The sequence below is a fragment of the Pongo abelii genome, chromosome 2 (genome assembly GCF_028885655.2).
Source record: "Pongo abelii isolate AG06213 chromosome 2, NHGRI_mPonAbe1-v2.0_pri, whole genome shotgun sequence".
Taxonomy (NCBI): domain Eukaryota; kingdom Metazoa; phylum Chordata; class Mammalia; order Primates; family Hominidae; genus Pongo; species Pongo abelii.
The window spans coordinates 198,986,621-199,001,166 of record NC_085928.1 but is presented as its reverse complement, the minus strand read 5'-3'; the positions used below and the strand labels follow the sequence as shown (position 1 = coordinate 199,001,166).

The following is a 14,546-nucleotide window of genomic DNA, read 5'->3' as shown; positions in this document are numbered from 1 at the left end:
TCCATGTTGCTGCAAATGATAGGATTTCATTCCTTTTAATAACTTAATAGTATTCCACTGTGTATGTGTACCACATTTTTTATCCATTTATCCATTGAAACAAAAAGATTAATATTTTTAACGTAATTCAGACTACATCACTCTTTTTCAAAACCATCTAGTGTCTTTACACAAATTCTTTACCATGACCCACAAAACTCTAGCATGCTCTGGTTCTTTTCTGCCTTTCTAACATCAAATAATACCATATGTGTTTCCTATGTTCCAGCCATACTGGCCTTGTGTCTTAAACAAGTCCAGCTGTCTCCCATTTGGGGAACTTTATAGTTCTCACTCTTCCTTTCCCTAAACCTTCTCAGAGCTAGCTTCTTCTCATATTTCTAAGCTACAGCTCACATTTGATTTCCTTACAAAGGTCTTTCCTTAATGCCCAATTTTAAATACATCCCATTATTTTTTATCCCATTACACCACTTGATTTAATACTCATCTAAATTATGTTACTTTCATATTTGTTTGTTTGTTGATGGTCTGCTCCCATAAGAACGTAAGTTTCATGGCAGCAAGAACACTTTCTTTTTTTTAACCACCAAATTCCCAGCACCTAAAATTGTGCCTGACCCTTAGCAAGAACTTCGTATGTTTTTTAATTGAACACATGAGTGAGGGAGGGAATGAATGAATGAATGAATGAATGAATGTGAATTTTTTTTCTCTGGCAAGGGTAAAGTTAAATTCTGATGTGTAGAGAAAGGATCTATCTAAAGTAAAGCCAATGGGGAAAAATCATGTCTCAAACTAGAAACCGAAATCAGGGTCTTGGGAGAGGAGCAAAGGGGGAGGAACTACAGAGGAGAAAATTTGCCTTTTTTTTTTTTTTTCTTTTATTATTATTATTATTATTATTATTATTATTATTATTATTATACATTAGGTTTTATGGTACATGTGCGCAATGTGCAGGTAAGTTACATATGTATACATGTGCCATGCTGGTGCGCTGCACCCACCAACTCGTCATCTAGCATTAGGTATATCTCCCAATGCTATCCCTCCCCCCCTGCAAGAACAAAAAACCAAACACCGCATATTCTCACTCATAGGTGGGAATTGAACAATGAGAACACATGGACACAGGAAAGGAAAATTTGCCTTTTTATACTTGGTGATATAGTCATAAACATATATAGGAGACAGCTCCTGGATTGTAATTGTTCAGATGTCCCTTCATGAAGATATTTCCAGGAACTATAGATATGATAAACTTTGTTTCAGGAACCTGAGAGGTTGTGGCCATTCTTTGAGACTGAAGGGTAGCTATCTCAGACAGTGAACTACTTGAGTCAGATCGAGGGTGACCAACTCATCTCAGTTTATCTAGAACTACCCTGGTTTTAAAGCTGAAATTCTCATGTTCCAGTAACCCTCTCCGCCTCTGGCAAACTGGAACAACTGGTCACTCTAGAAGATCAAAACGTTACATTGTACTTCATAAGAAAAACATTTTCCTATAGCTTTCCTCAGAGTTTGATGTACTTAAAAATCCGAGGAAAGATTTTCTGAACTGTACAGAAAATAAGAGAGTATTTAAAGAGGATGACCTAATGGAGCCAGTGATTACAGTGAGAGCCCCAGGGTAAAGGTGACACATAAGGCAATAGAATGGATGCTTCTCAGCTTAGAAATTCTTCTACCTATGTCAAATCTTGAAAATGTGTGCTAAAGAAAAAAATGCATGGAAGGAGGGAGAGAGAGAGGAAAACATAAATGATATGAATTTAAAAAGCACTTCTGGCCGGGTGTAGCGGCTCATGCCTGTAATCCCACCACTTTGGTAGGCCGAGGCTGGTGGATCACGAGGTCAGGAGTTTGAGACCAGTCTGACCAATTTGGTGAAACGCCATCTCTGCTAAAAATATAAAAAATTAGCCAGATATGGTGGCACGTACCTGTAATCCCAGCTACTCAGGAGGCTGAGGGAGGAGATTCGCTTGAACCTGGGAGGCGGAGGTTTCAGTGAGCCAAGATTGCACCACTGCACTCCAACCTGGGTAACAGAGTGAGACTCGGAAAAAGAAAGAAAGAAAGAAAGAGAGAGAGAGAGAGAGCGAGAGAGAGAAAGAAAGAAAGAAAGAGCACTTCGAACTGGCACTGATGAACCTCACTTGCTTTGAGTTGTTTTTCCAGCAATAAAAATTGTGCCAGTGTACCTACCCTCTAGCACCAAGTCCCTCTTGCAGTCATGTTGCTCATAGCTAAGAGGTATCTCATAGTTTGACTCAATTTCAGTAGAAAACATATTTAATTAATTTCAACATATTTTCCAGATTAAATGTTAAAGTAAAATACAAATAGATGGAGGTGCAATTTTTATTTCTGATCTTTTTGTATATGGCATCTTCTCTCTTAGTAGCTTTTAGAAAACTTCTCTCTGTCCACAGTATTCTTGGTCTTTTTTTCGCTTCTTATGATAGCCATGACATGTACATCTTCAACCTGAAAAATCAGGTCCTTTGGATCTGGGAATTTTTTTTGAATCATTGATTGGGTAATTTCTTCTTCACTGTTTACTCTGGTCTTTATTTCCAGAGCTCCTGAGAGTTGACTCTTTGAGGATATGGTTTAGTCCTTCAATTTTCTTCTTTATTCTATTAACTATGTCCTTTGTCTTTTTTATTTTAATTTCCTGGTTATTTCCTTAAGTCTATATTCCAGCTATTCCTCAGACCTTTTTATTACATATTTTTAATCTCCCAAAGCTCTTTTTTATTCTCCAGTTGTTCTCGTTTCTTGTTTGGTTTTTAAAGATATTAAACATCATATTCTTATTTCCAGAATATTCTATATTTTTATATCTCTCTGAGGTTATTGTTTATAATTTTAATTGGCTTCTTTCATTATGTGTACTTTAATTATTTTTGTTTTTTATTGTATTTTATTTATTTAGTCTGTTTTGTGAAGAGGCTTTCCACAGATGCTTTTCTTTTTTCTTGGAATTGTCTGCTTCCTTTGACAATTTTTCTTTAACTTCGATACATTTTCCTTGTTGCTATTGAACAACTCTTTATATATTAGGGATATCAGTTCTCTGCTTTAGTGTGGTCATAACTTTCTTACCAATTAATTACTTGCCTCATTAAGACATCTGCATAGAAAATTTTAATTGCTATTTGGTTATATTTAGTGATCATTTTATCTTGGTGGTTTCAGTAATACTTAGACAAACCTTCCACAATGGAAGATTGTATTTGATAAAATGTTGTAGGTTTTTCTAAAACTTTAATGGTTTCTGTCATTTTTTTACATTGATATTATTAGTTCCTACAGAATTAATTTTGGTGTAAGAAGAAAAGATTTCACTTTCTGTTTTCCCACACAGCTAGACACATGTATCAACATAATTTATTGAGAAATACACTGATTTGAAATGTCATTGGTATCAGTTAGGGTTGAATTTGGCTGGATATTTTACAAGTCTTACCAAAGTCATTAAATTAAAAAGTTATTTTCCCACATTTAAGCAGAGATCCATAGATTAAAAGTGCTGGACTGTTTTTGCTGTGCCATTACTCTCTCTAAAATCCTGCTCCTTGTATCTTTATTCTTACAGTTGCCTCATACGATGTAAAGGCTGCTCAATCCCTCACCTAAAATCAGTATATTCAGACAAGAAGGAAGAAGACAGAGCTGAAAAGGCGGGGAAAAACAAGGAGAAGGAGGATGAAGAGGAGGATGTGGTGGTGGTGGTAATAAGGAGAAACAGTCAATGCCTTTAACAGGAAAGTACCTGTCCCTAAATCCCCTGTTAACTATAGTCACCCTACAGTGCTGACTGTAGGATGGAAGCTGTAAATAGGAAATAGCTGCAAATAGACAGCTATTTACATCTTCTTTAGAAGGCTCTATCTTATGGACATATTTGCTGCAAGAAGGGCTAGGAAATGAATTTCTAAAGCTAGACATATTGTTACCTTAAGCTTGTATGCGGCTCCCATTAGTAACAGAAAAAAGGACAACGGATGTTGGATATATAACTAACAGTTGGGTACCAATTGCTACATGCACTTGATGGATGACTTAGTGCATTTGGTTGTGTATAAAATAATAATGCAGCGTATTTTATAAAACAGAACATCTGGAAACTGATTATTTATATGTATTTAAAAATAAGAAAAATTAATAAACAAGGCAACTATTGACTTCAGGGAAAACAAAGAACTGTATAAAAACTCAAGCAATCATAATTTATTATTTATCTTAACAATAAACCTTGCTTTTACAGTCATAATAATATAAACATTGAAATCTTTCTGACTTCAGAAGATAAGAAAAAATATTTCAAACATAGCCTTTAAAGTTCAATTTATTCATCCTTGCTCATCTCCTGGGCCCCAGGTTACAATGCATCAAGAACCTCCCTGAGGAGTCTAATAATAACTAATATCACAGACACCCTGGGTTCAAGTGGATATCACATCAATTAAGACAACTCTCCATCTTAACTCTTCTTGAAAATATCTCTAGCAAGTGGTTACTTAGCTTCCGCTTGAACACATCCACTGACAAGGAGCTCACTGCTCTGGACAGTTCATTCAATTTCTAGACAGCTCATTCAATTTCTGGACAGCTCTAAACACTGCAAATCATTCCCTGTAATCAGGTGAAGGGACCTACTCTAACTTTAATTTAGTCTTTCTTTTTTACTCCCTGAAGTCCTACAGAACATACAATTCTTCTTTCACAGGAGGAATAGATATTTGCTATTTCAATACTATTGCCAAGCTATGTACTCTCTATCCTCTTTATGTTAAATTCTTTAGGCCCTTCAAACATTTTAAAATGATATGGTTTTATATTCCAGTGACATTTTAGACATGTTAGCTGGAATGCATGTCATCTAGTTAATGTCCCTCTTAAAATGTGGCACCATAGCAGAACATGGTTGCCAAGTAAAAAATATGAAAAACCACATTTCCAAATTTCATTTTCTATTAGGAGATACCTTGTAATATAATTAAATTTCCTTTTAAATCTTTTTGGGATCGTTTTGGAAAAAGATAAGATTGTTGGTCTTTAAAAAAAATACTTATGGAAAACTATGAATTCCATCTTTTAGACCTTTACAACATGTTTCCATTCACTATCCACAATACTAAAAAAGTGCCGAAGTCTAGGTATGAAGTAAGAAAAAAATGGAGTCTGGGTGAGCCATTCTGTCTTTTAGGAATCAAAGAAGAATTGTAAACTAAGATATTTTTCAACAATCCTAAATATCAAATGACTTTAGGATAAAATTATTTTCCAATACCCTGTCCTAGTCACATGGAGGAGATGTCCCAATTTGCGGAATTCAAACAGCCAGAAGCTGTTTCTGATCTGCATTCTTTTTCAGTATTCTTTTTCTTCGTATCTGCTCATTCCTCTTCATACTCATTTAGAACACACTAATGGAAGTAGCCTGACACGTGGCTTTCCATTTTGCCACTCTTTCTCAAGAAATGTGATTAAAGAACTTGGAGTGGGCTGTTTTATGCACAAATATTCAGACAGTCTCTTAGCAATAAATGGCTGTCACTCCTATTATCTGTCTGGCTCTGAGTTCTATTATCTGTTGTGAATTGGTGCAGGGCTCTGTAAAACAGTTTTTAGGCAGCCTCGTTACTCCCTTCCACACCTTCTGCTCCATCTGAGTGATACTGCTGTGATTGCTGGGTAATGTTTGCCATTAGACGAGGCACATAAAAGAATCAAGCTATGACTAATTCACTCGATGGCTGTGTGCCCTGTGTCATGCTCATTAACACCTCTCAACTCTGTTATTAAAGAGAATCACACAGCAGACCTCAGCGGGCTCACATTTATACTATAGGCTGCCTTATTTTTCCATTGGAACCCCATTTTTATCACAGACTAGTCCTGAGCACCCTTAGCTTCTACCCTGGCCTATTCCATCCTGTTACACTCATAAATGCTTATGAGAGTAGAATCTACTGATAAGAAAGGCCTTTAGATTGTTTAGAGGGTTTTGCCCACTGAAGAATCAGCCAATCTGATTTCAGCTGAAAAGTCATCCTGAGATGCTCCTAATGAAAGCTCAATGAAAGAAATAACAATAAGCCAGCTTAAACTATTTGTTGAATATATTAAAGTACATCCAGCCGTTTTGTAACCATTATTTCCCTTGAGGTTCCCAGCAACCCTGTATGGTAAGCTGCATAAACAGTACCCTACTATTAGCTTCAACACTAGATTTCTAACTCAGAGGCGACATTATATAAAAGACTAATAGCTCATCTACAATGCTGAGCAAAATGTAAAGGAATAGCATCATTTTTGTTAGGCTTTCTCAAGCATAGTAATCAAAGTAATAGAAAAAGCAGAAAGAGAGAGCAAACATTTTTCTTAGTACTGACTCATGTGTTCTAAGATGACAGAGGCATCATACTTACCTTCCTTAATCATTTAACTCCAACTGAATAGTCAGTCAGAAGTCCATAGGACTTTGGGGTCCTTAGGGTAAGTATTACAATTGTTCACCAATATCTAGATATTCTCTATTTCTGAGTACATGAAGGATTCCACTAATCACCTCCCGAAGTTGGACATGGCCATTTGACTTGATTTGACCATGAAATGTGAGTGGAAACATTTCATTGAAGATACAGGATTCTCTAGTTTGGCTCTTCCCCTACCACGAGAATCATAAAAGCTTGTATCTGTATGGGGAGACCAAAATATTTAAGCAACTTAAAATACTGAGTCAGCACATGGGATACAGTTGTCCTGTAGAAACACCTAGATCTTCAGTAGAAACTGAATGAGCAGCAAATAAGATTGTGTCATAAAAAAAAAACAAAAACAAAACAAAACAAAAAAAACAACTACTGTAGGTCAGGTGCAGTGGCTCACACCTATAATCCCAACACTTTGGCAGACCAAGCCAGTAGGATCACTTGAGGCCAGGAGTTTAAGACCAACCTGAACAACACAGCAAAGCCTAGTCTTTAGAAAAGAATAAAAAAATTAGCTGGGTGGGGTGGCATGTGCCTGTAGAGGCTACTTGCCTCTCAGCTACTTGAGAGGCTTAAGTGGGAGAATAATTTGGGCCAAGGAGATTAAGACTGCAGTGAGCAGTGATTGCACCACTGGACTCCAGCCTGGGGTACAGCCAAACTCTGCCTCGAAAAAAAAATTACTGAGATTTTGGTGTTATTTGTTACCAGAGCATAACCTAATCTCTACTGACTGATGCAGTCTTTGTTTGTTCTAGACTTATCATACAATTGAGCTATTTTTAGAAATAAAAAAAATTAGAAAAACATTAGAAATGAAAAAATGGGGAAAAACACTGTAATTGGGCCAACTTGAATAGTATGTCCTCCATGGAACAATAAACTACAGCCAAGGTTAGGATCGAGGTCGTGAAAAATCATGGTAGCTCAACTAACACTAATTAATTGGAATAAAAAAAATCAAGAGTTTCTAAATAGAAATAAGAAGTATCAATAATACAGAGAAGCCCTCTTTAGATTGTATCTTAGGGTGAATCCATTGGGGAAAGTGATGATAACAAAAACAAATTCAACTTTGGGAGGCCGAGGCGGGCGGATCATGAAGTCAGGAGATTGAGACCATCCTGGCTAACATGGTGAAAACCTGTCTCTACTAAAAAATTCAAAAACAATTAGCTGGGCGTGGTGGCAGGTGCCTGTAGTCCCAGCTACTTGGGAGGCTGAGGCAGGAGAATGGTGTGAACCCAGAAGGCGGAGCTTGCAGTGAGCCGAGTTCACGCCACTGCACTCCAGCCTGGGCAACAGAGCAAGACTCCGTCTCAAAAAAAAAAACAAAAAACAAATTTAACATTCTGGTGGGAAAGGGAGATCCAATTATCTCTAACATGGGTCAGTGACAGAATTTAGCAATGTATTTCTAACTATTTGAATAATTTTCCAGAAAGAGATTTCCTGGGCCAGCCGGATGTTTTTCCGTCCATTCTCTCTCCTACTATAGGGCACCACTTACTCACCAGAAAAACTTGGAAGCCTGAACTGGAAGCCTTCTATCTAGATTCTCCAGAACCTCCTTTGCTCTATGATTCCAGATTTGACCTTGCTGATAAGAACAACTCACATGAGATTTTGAAAGGCAGGACTCGGGAGATCAAGGCAGGCACATAGCTAACCAGAAGGAAGTTATTCGGCTAATCAAAATAGTTAGCTGGGGGCTCTCCCTGAAAATCAAGAATTGCAGCAGTTTCCTAATAAATTTTATAACTACTCACTACAGAGTTTCAGGGTTTTTTTCCTAACATTTTGGATATACCCTTCCTGATTTCTCTCCCAGGTAATCTCTAATTTCTATATTAAACTTTATTATTTCTGCATTGCTTTACATGACTGTTTTCCTGTTCTAACAAGGACTGGAACAGGTAGAGATCTAGTTAGATACAGGTAGAGAGATTCTAGGCTGGTTGACTATAAAGTACTTATAATGGTCAAAAATCAGGGTGGGTTTGGTAGAGAGAGAATGAGAGAAAGAGAGAGAGAATGAGAATGAATCAGCAAATTGATTGAATTCCCTTTGAAATAATACAGCAAACCCCAGGGTCCTACATCAGAGGACATATTTCCCTATAAAATGTTTGAGTGTTTTTTTCTTTTACTATGAAAGATATAAGTGATACAATTGATGAAATGTGAATAATATCTATAAGATTAAATAATATTGCATTCAAGTTAATTTCATGATTATGATTGTACCCTGGTTATGTAAAAGAATATCCTTGTTTTTTGGATGAATTCAGGGATTCTGGGCAGCAGCCTTCTCTAGTTCTGGGTGTGCAGAGGTGGCCTCTCCCAACACAGGCCAGGCTGCATACAGTTGCTGGCTACAGGACTTTACAGGGCCGCAGTCCACACTGCCCTACATCCTCCCTACTGGCAGGCAGATTCCCATAGTAACATCCAATAGGGAAATGGTCATGCTTTCGGTGCCCACCAAAGTCAACCTGATCCCATTAGACATGGGAGGACATTTTATTTCCTTATATTGAAGAACATGTTAGAGTATCTGCAGACATATTGGGCAGAAGAGGAGTGCCCGCAGGATATCAATCTCTTGAGGAAACAGGCTGAAGAGGATGGGGCTGTTCCTATCCCTGCAGCAGGAAGATATGCAGCCTGGGAATGGAGTGGATGATCTGCAACAGATGATCCAGGCCATGGTAGATAAGGTGTGCTGGCAGATGTCCCTGGACGGAAAGACCACCATGTTCAAACAGCTGTAGGACCACACGCGAAGGGCAGCAGTCACAGCTCGGCCCATGAAGGCAGAGTTCTTTGCAGGTGTGTTTCCAGCAGTCAGAAAGTGGAGAAGGGCTGGAATGAAGGTGTATATCTATTTCTCAGGGAGTGTAGAGGCACAGAGACTGCTATTTGGTCAGTCTGCGAAGGGAAAGATTCTTGAGCTTGTTGATGGTCCCTTTGATACCAAGATTGGACACAAAGTACAGAGTGAAAGTTATCAAAGGATTGCAGACAGCACTGGGGGCTCAACCAACAACATTTATTTCTGACAGATGTTACTCAAGAGGCCGGTGCTGCTGAGGAAGCAGATGTGCACATAGCGGTGGTGGTGAGACTTGGAAACAATTAAAAGATGATGAGAAGACTTACTACAGCCTCATCACATCCTTCAGCAAACTGTACCTGCCCTCCTCAACCTAAAGAAGGGTTTCCAAGGAAGACCACACTGTTTCTCACAGAGTTGTCCCTGTTGTGTCCAGTTTTACTCTAATGGTAAAAGTAACTTACTTAGAAAACACACATGTATACACTTATGTATGCCAGTATATATATATGTGTGTGTGTATGTATATATGTATGTATATATATATATATGTATGTACGTATGTATGCTTAATTTAACTTCCACAGGCACATAAGTGAAAATAGAAAGTCAGTTCAGTGAAAACAAAACTTATTTAAAGATGCTTACATGTAGAAATTGTTTGAAATCATACTCTAAACCTTACTGAGGGCAAAGTGTAGTTGATAGAAGAAATTGCTAAAATACTTATCTAATGTGCGATGTTTATAAAGTCATGTACCAAAATGGAAAGCTACTTTGAGAAATTATTCAGAAGTGTTGTTATTTTAATAACGAAATATTTCAAAGACTTATAATAATTCTGTGCACCTGTTTAACTGTGATTTAGAAGATTATAACAGCTGTATTTCATATTTGACTCCTTACATATCAAAGACAAAGGTTTTTGTTTCTGCTCCAAAAGACAGCAAAATTGAAAAAGAAAACTCACTTGCGTCTTGATCAATCAAATGTCTTTTACTTAAGAAGAAACTTGCTAATCAGCATGGCACCCCTAGCAAACAGCTGCCTTACTAGTGGAAAAGGTGCACTGATGTAACAGCTAAAATAGCGATGTGGCTCCTAATGTTTAACAGAACGATCCTAATCCTGCTAGTTGTTATCATTACAGATTTTATAGTTGCCTTTTTAACTGCTTCTGAGAACAGTTTGAGAATATATGTTAATTGCTATTGACTATTTAAAATAGTTTTTACTGAAATCAGTCCATAAGATTAAGACAAGCCCTAATAAGTAATATTTTCCTTTGGAATGGAGGTGAGAAAGGTAAATTTCATACCACCAGTATTAATCTTGGTTTAATTCTAATAGGATGCCACGTCAATTGCATGTTGTGATTAATAAAAGCATTTTATTCTTAAAAAAAGAATATTCTCATTTTTCATTTTTGTTTTTGTTTTTGTTTTTGTAAGACAGAGTCTTGCTCTGTTACCCAGGCTGGAGTGCAGTGATGCGATCTTGGCTCACTGCAACCTCCGCCTCCTGTGTTCAAGCGATTCTCCTGCCTTGATCTCCTGAGTAGTTTGATTTACAGGCACATGCCACCATGCCCAGCTAATTTTTGTATTTTTAGTAAAGACAGGGTTTCACCACGTTGGCCAGGCTGATCTCAAACTCCTGACCTCAGGCGATCCTCCCTCCTCAGCCTCCCAAAGTGCTGGGATAACAGGCATGAGCCACTGCACCCGGCCTATTCTTGTTTGCTGAACGTACACACTGAAGTTCTTAGAGTTTGCAACTTACTCTGAGAGGGTTCAATAAGATTAGATAGAAATAAATAAATAATGAATGAATGAATAAATATAAAGCAAAAGTGCTAAAATGTTAACTATTTGCGGGCACTATGGATACATTATATTCAGACATTTCTTGTACTATTTTTGTAACTCTTTAATGTCTAATAGTATTTTAAAATAAGATGTTAGAAACATTTATTACAATAATACGGAGTCAATGTTGTTTTTTTCTTCTCTCTCCTGCTAAGCACAACTAAAACCCCTGAGCACATACATGAAATAAACACCTTGTCTGAAAGGCAGAGAGAAGAAGGTAGATAGTCTAGGGACCTTAGGATACAAGAGACAACACAGTGGTGAGTTCTCTTTTCATCTCACATAACTCAAACTTTGCAGTGCAGAAGATGGAAACCCAGAAACACTGAATGGGCCCAGACAAATAAATAAAGTCTCACCAAAGTCAGCTCTCTAGCCAAAGGGCCAGAAAAGGGGGAGCCTAGCAAGACAGAAATACTTTTGACAATAACCACCCTATTCTACTCAGACTTCACAGAAAAAAACTTATGCCTCTTTTCACGTACACCAGCAAAGGCCAAGGAGGAACCTAGAATTCCACCCTCACCTGGCTGTAATGAGCCCCTTGCAGGAGGAGTGTCTGAGATGGCCAAGTTAGAAGCTGAAACTTTCATCGCTATAGGGCAAGGACAATTTCTCCCACCCACTCAATGTCAGTCAAAACCACAGGGAGAGCCTGGACTTCCACACCCACTAAGCAGAAATGAAACACTCTCTTATTCCCTTCTGGAGTCCTATCAAAAAGGACCTAGTACAGAGTTAGGGCTTTCATCATTTCCCATGGTCCTGAGACTGCCACCACCATAACCACCATCACCACCATCACCACCATCCCGTGTGGGAACCCCGTGGACATCAGTAACCTAGCACTCGCCTCTTCCAGCTAAGCAGGTATCAGCAGAGGCTCCCAGTAGGGGCAGTAAGTAACTCAACTCAGCAATAAGGAGGAACCCACTCTATTGTGTGTCAATGGAGGCCAAGTTGGTAACAAGACAGTGTCTTCCTCTTTCCCTACCGAAGTGGTGTCAGAAAGAACAAGCTAAAACAGAAGGTTAATAATAAGATCCAGTTTTTTTTAACATAATGCCCAAAATGTCCAGATTTCAATTTAAAACATTCATGCCAAGTTCCAGGAAGGTCTTGAACTGAATGGAAAAGAAAAAAACACAATCAATAGAAGCCAACACTAAGATGTCAGTGACATCAGAATTATCTGACAAATATTGTAAAGCAGCTATCATAAAAATGCTTCAGTGAACAATTATTAACACAATTGAAACAAATGAAAAAAATAACAGAAAATCCTAGCAAATAAATATTTCTCAGTAAGAAATATAAAATATTATAAAAGACAAAAGGAAATATTAGAACTTAAAAATGTAATAACTGAAATAAAAAACTCAGTGATGGGTTCAACAGCAAGATGAAGGAGACATAATAATCAGTGAACTTTAAGAACAGTAGAAATTACTCAGTTTGAACAACAGAGAAAAAATAGGATAAGAAAAATATGAACAAAGTCTCACTTCCCGTGGAAATATAACAAAAGACATAACATTTGTGTGATTGAAATGCCAGAATTAAAGGAGGAAAACTGGAGAGCTGAAAATGTACTTAATGAAATAACTCAAACTCCCCAAATTTGGCCAAAAAATTTCCATAAATCTGCAGATCCAAAGGCTGAATGAATCACAAAGAGAAAAAAAAAAAAACGAAGAAATTCATACCAAGACACATTATAGTCGAAGTTCTTAAAAGAAATGAAAATTGAAAGTGATGAAGAAACAGTAAAACGATACCTACATAAGAAAAAAAATCAAACAACAGTGGATTTCTCATCAGAAATCATTAAGGCCAGAAGAAAGTGACATAACATTTTTCCATGTGCTTTACAAAAAAAAAATTGTCAAGTGGTATTCTATTAGCCAGTGAAAATATTATTTAGGAATGAAAGGAAATCAAGACATTTTCAGATGCAAAAAAATTAAGATAATTTGTCAGCAGAAAACTTATCATAGCAGAATGGCTAAGAAAGTTCTCTAAACCGAAAAGAAAAATGTGTTTAAAGACTCTTGGAACATCAGAAAAAAGAAAGTAAATAATAAGCAAAACTATAAACAAATAAAATAGACTTTCCTCTTCATCTTGAGTTTTCCTAACTATGATGATTGAAGAAAAAATTACAACACTGTCTAATGTGGAGTTAAATGTATATAGAGGAAATATTTAAGAATATTATCTTATAAGAATATTATGTTATAAATAAGAAATGCAAAAGAAAGTAAAGTTTATACACTTCATTTAAACTGGTAAAATGCTCACGCCTGTAATTCCAGCACTTTGGGAGGCTGAGGCAGGCAGATCACGAAGTCAGGAGATCGAGACCATCCTGGCTACCACGATGAAACCCCGCCTCTACTAAAAATACAAAAATTAGCCGGGCATGGTGGCGGGCACCTGTAGTCCCAGCTACTCGGGAGGCTGAGGCAGGAGAATGGCATGATCCTGGGAGGCAGGGCTTGCACTGAGCCGAGATCACACCACCGCACTCCAGCCTGGGTGACAGAGCGAGACTCTGTCTCTAAAAAAAAACAATAATAATAAAAAATAAAAAAATAAACTGGTGAAATGATGATACAAGTAAACAGTGATAAGCTATGTATATATAATGAAAAACTAACAGCAACCACCAAAAATGCTGTATAAAGAGATAACACTCCAAAAGGTAAGAAAAAGTCAAAATGAAATGCTAAACAGTGTTCATGTAACACAGAGAATGACAGAAAAAAAAGAAAACAAAGAAACACAAAAAATAGAATAAACCCAAACCATAAAATTAAAGGGAAAACTTAACCTTAAGAGATCAATAATTACGTTAAATATAAGTGAACAAAATTCATCAATTCTTATTTAAAAATAAAAACAGAGATTGACAGGAGAAAAAAGCAGAAGAAAGTGGGAGAAATCACTCTACCGGATATTAAGGCTTAATCAATACAGTGTGGTATTTGGTGGAGGAATAGACACACAGATCAATGGAACAGGTTAGGGAACCCAAAAACAGACTCACACACATATGCCCAACTGATTTTTGACAAAGGTACAAAAACAATCCAGTGGAGAAAAGGTAGCTTTTTCAATAAATGATGCTGGAGTAATTGGATTTCTGTAGACAGTGAACCGTGACATAATCCTCACACTTTATATAAAAATTAACTCAAAGTGAATCATGGACTCAAAAGTAAATTACAAAGCTAAAAACATTTTATAATAAATATAGAAATTACTCTGGAATATTGTTAGCTAGGCAAAGAATTCTTAGAATTGACACTAAAGGCATGATCCATA

General features: G+C 37.1%; 1 pseudogene; it reads left to right on the top strand.

The window, feature by feature from the left end:
- The first annotated feature begins 8,974 nt into the window (after window positions 1–8,974).
- Window positions 8,975–9,725, top strand: LOC100442993 (enolase-phosphatase E1-like; annotated as a pseudogene).
- Window positions 9,726–14,546: the final 4,821 nt, after the last annotated feature.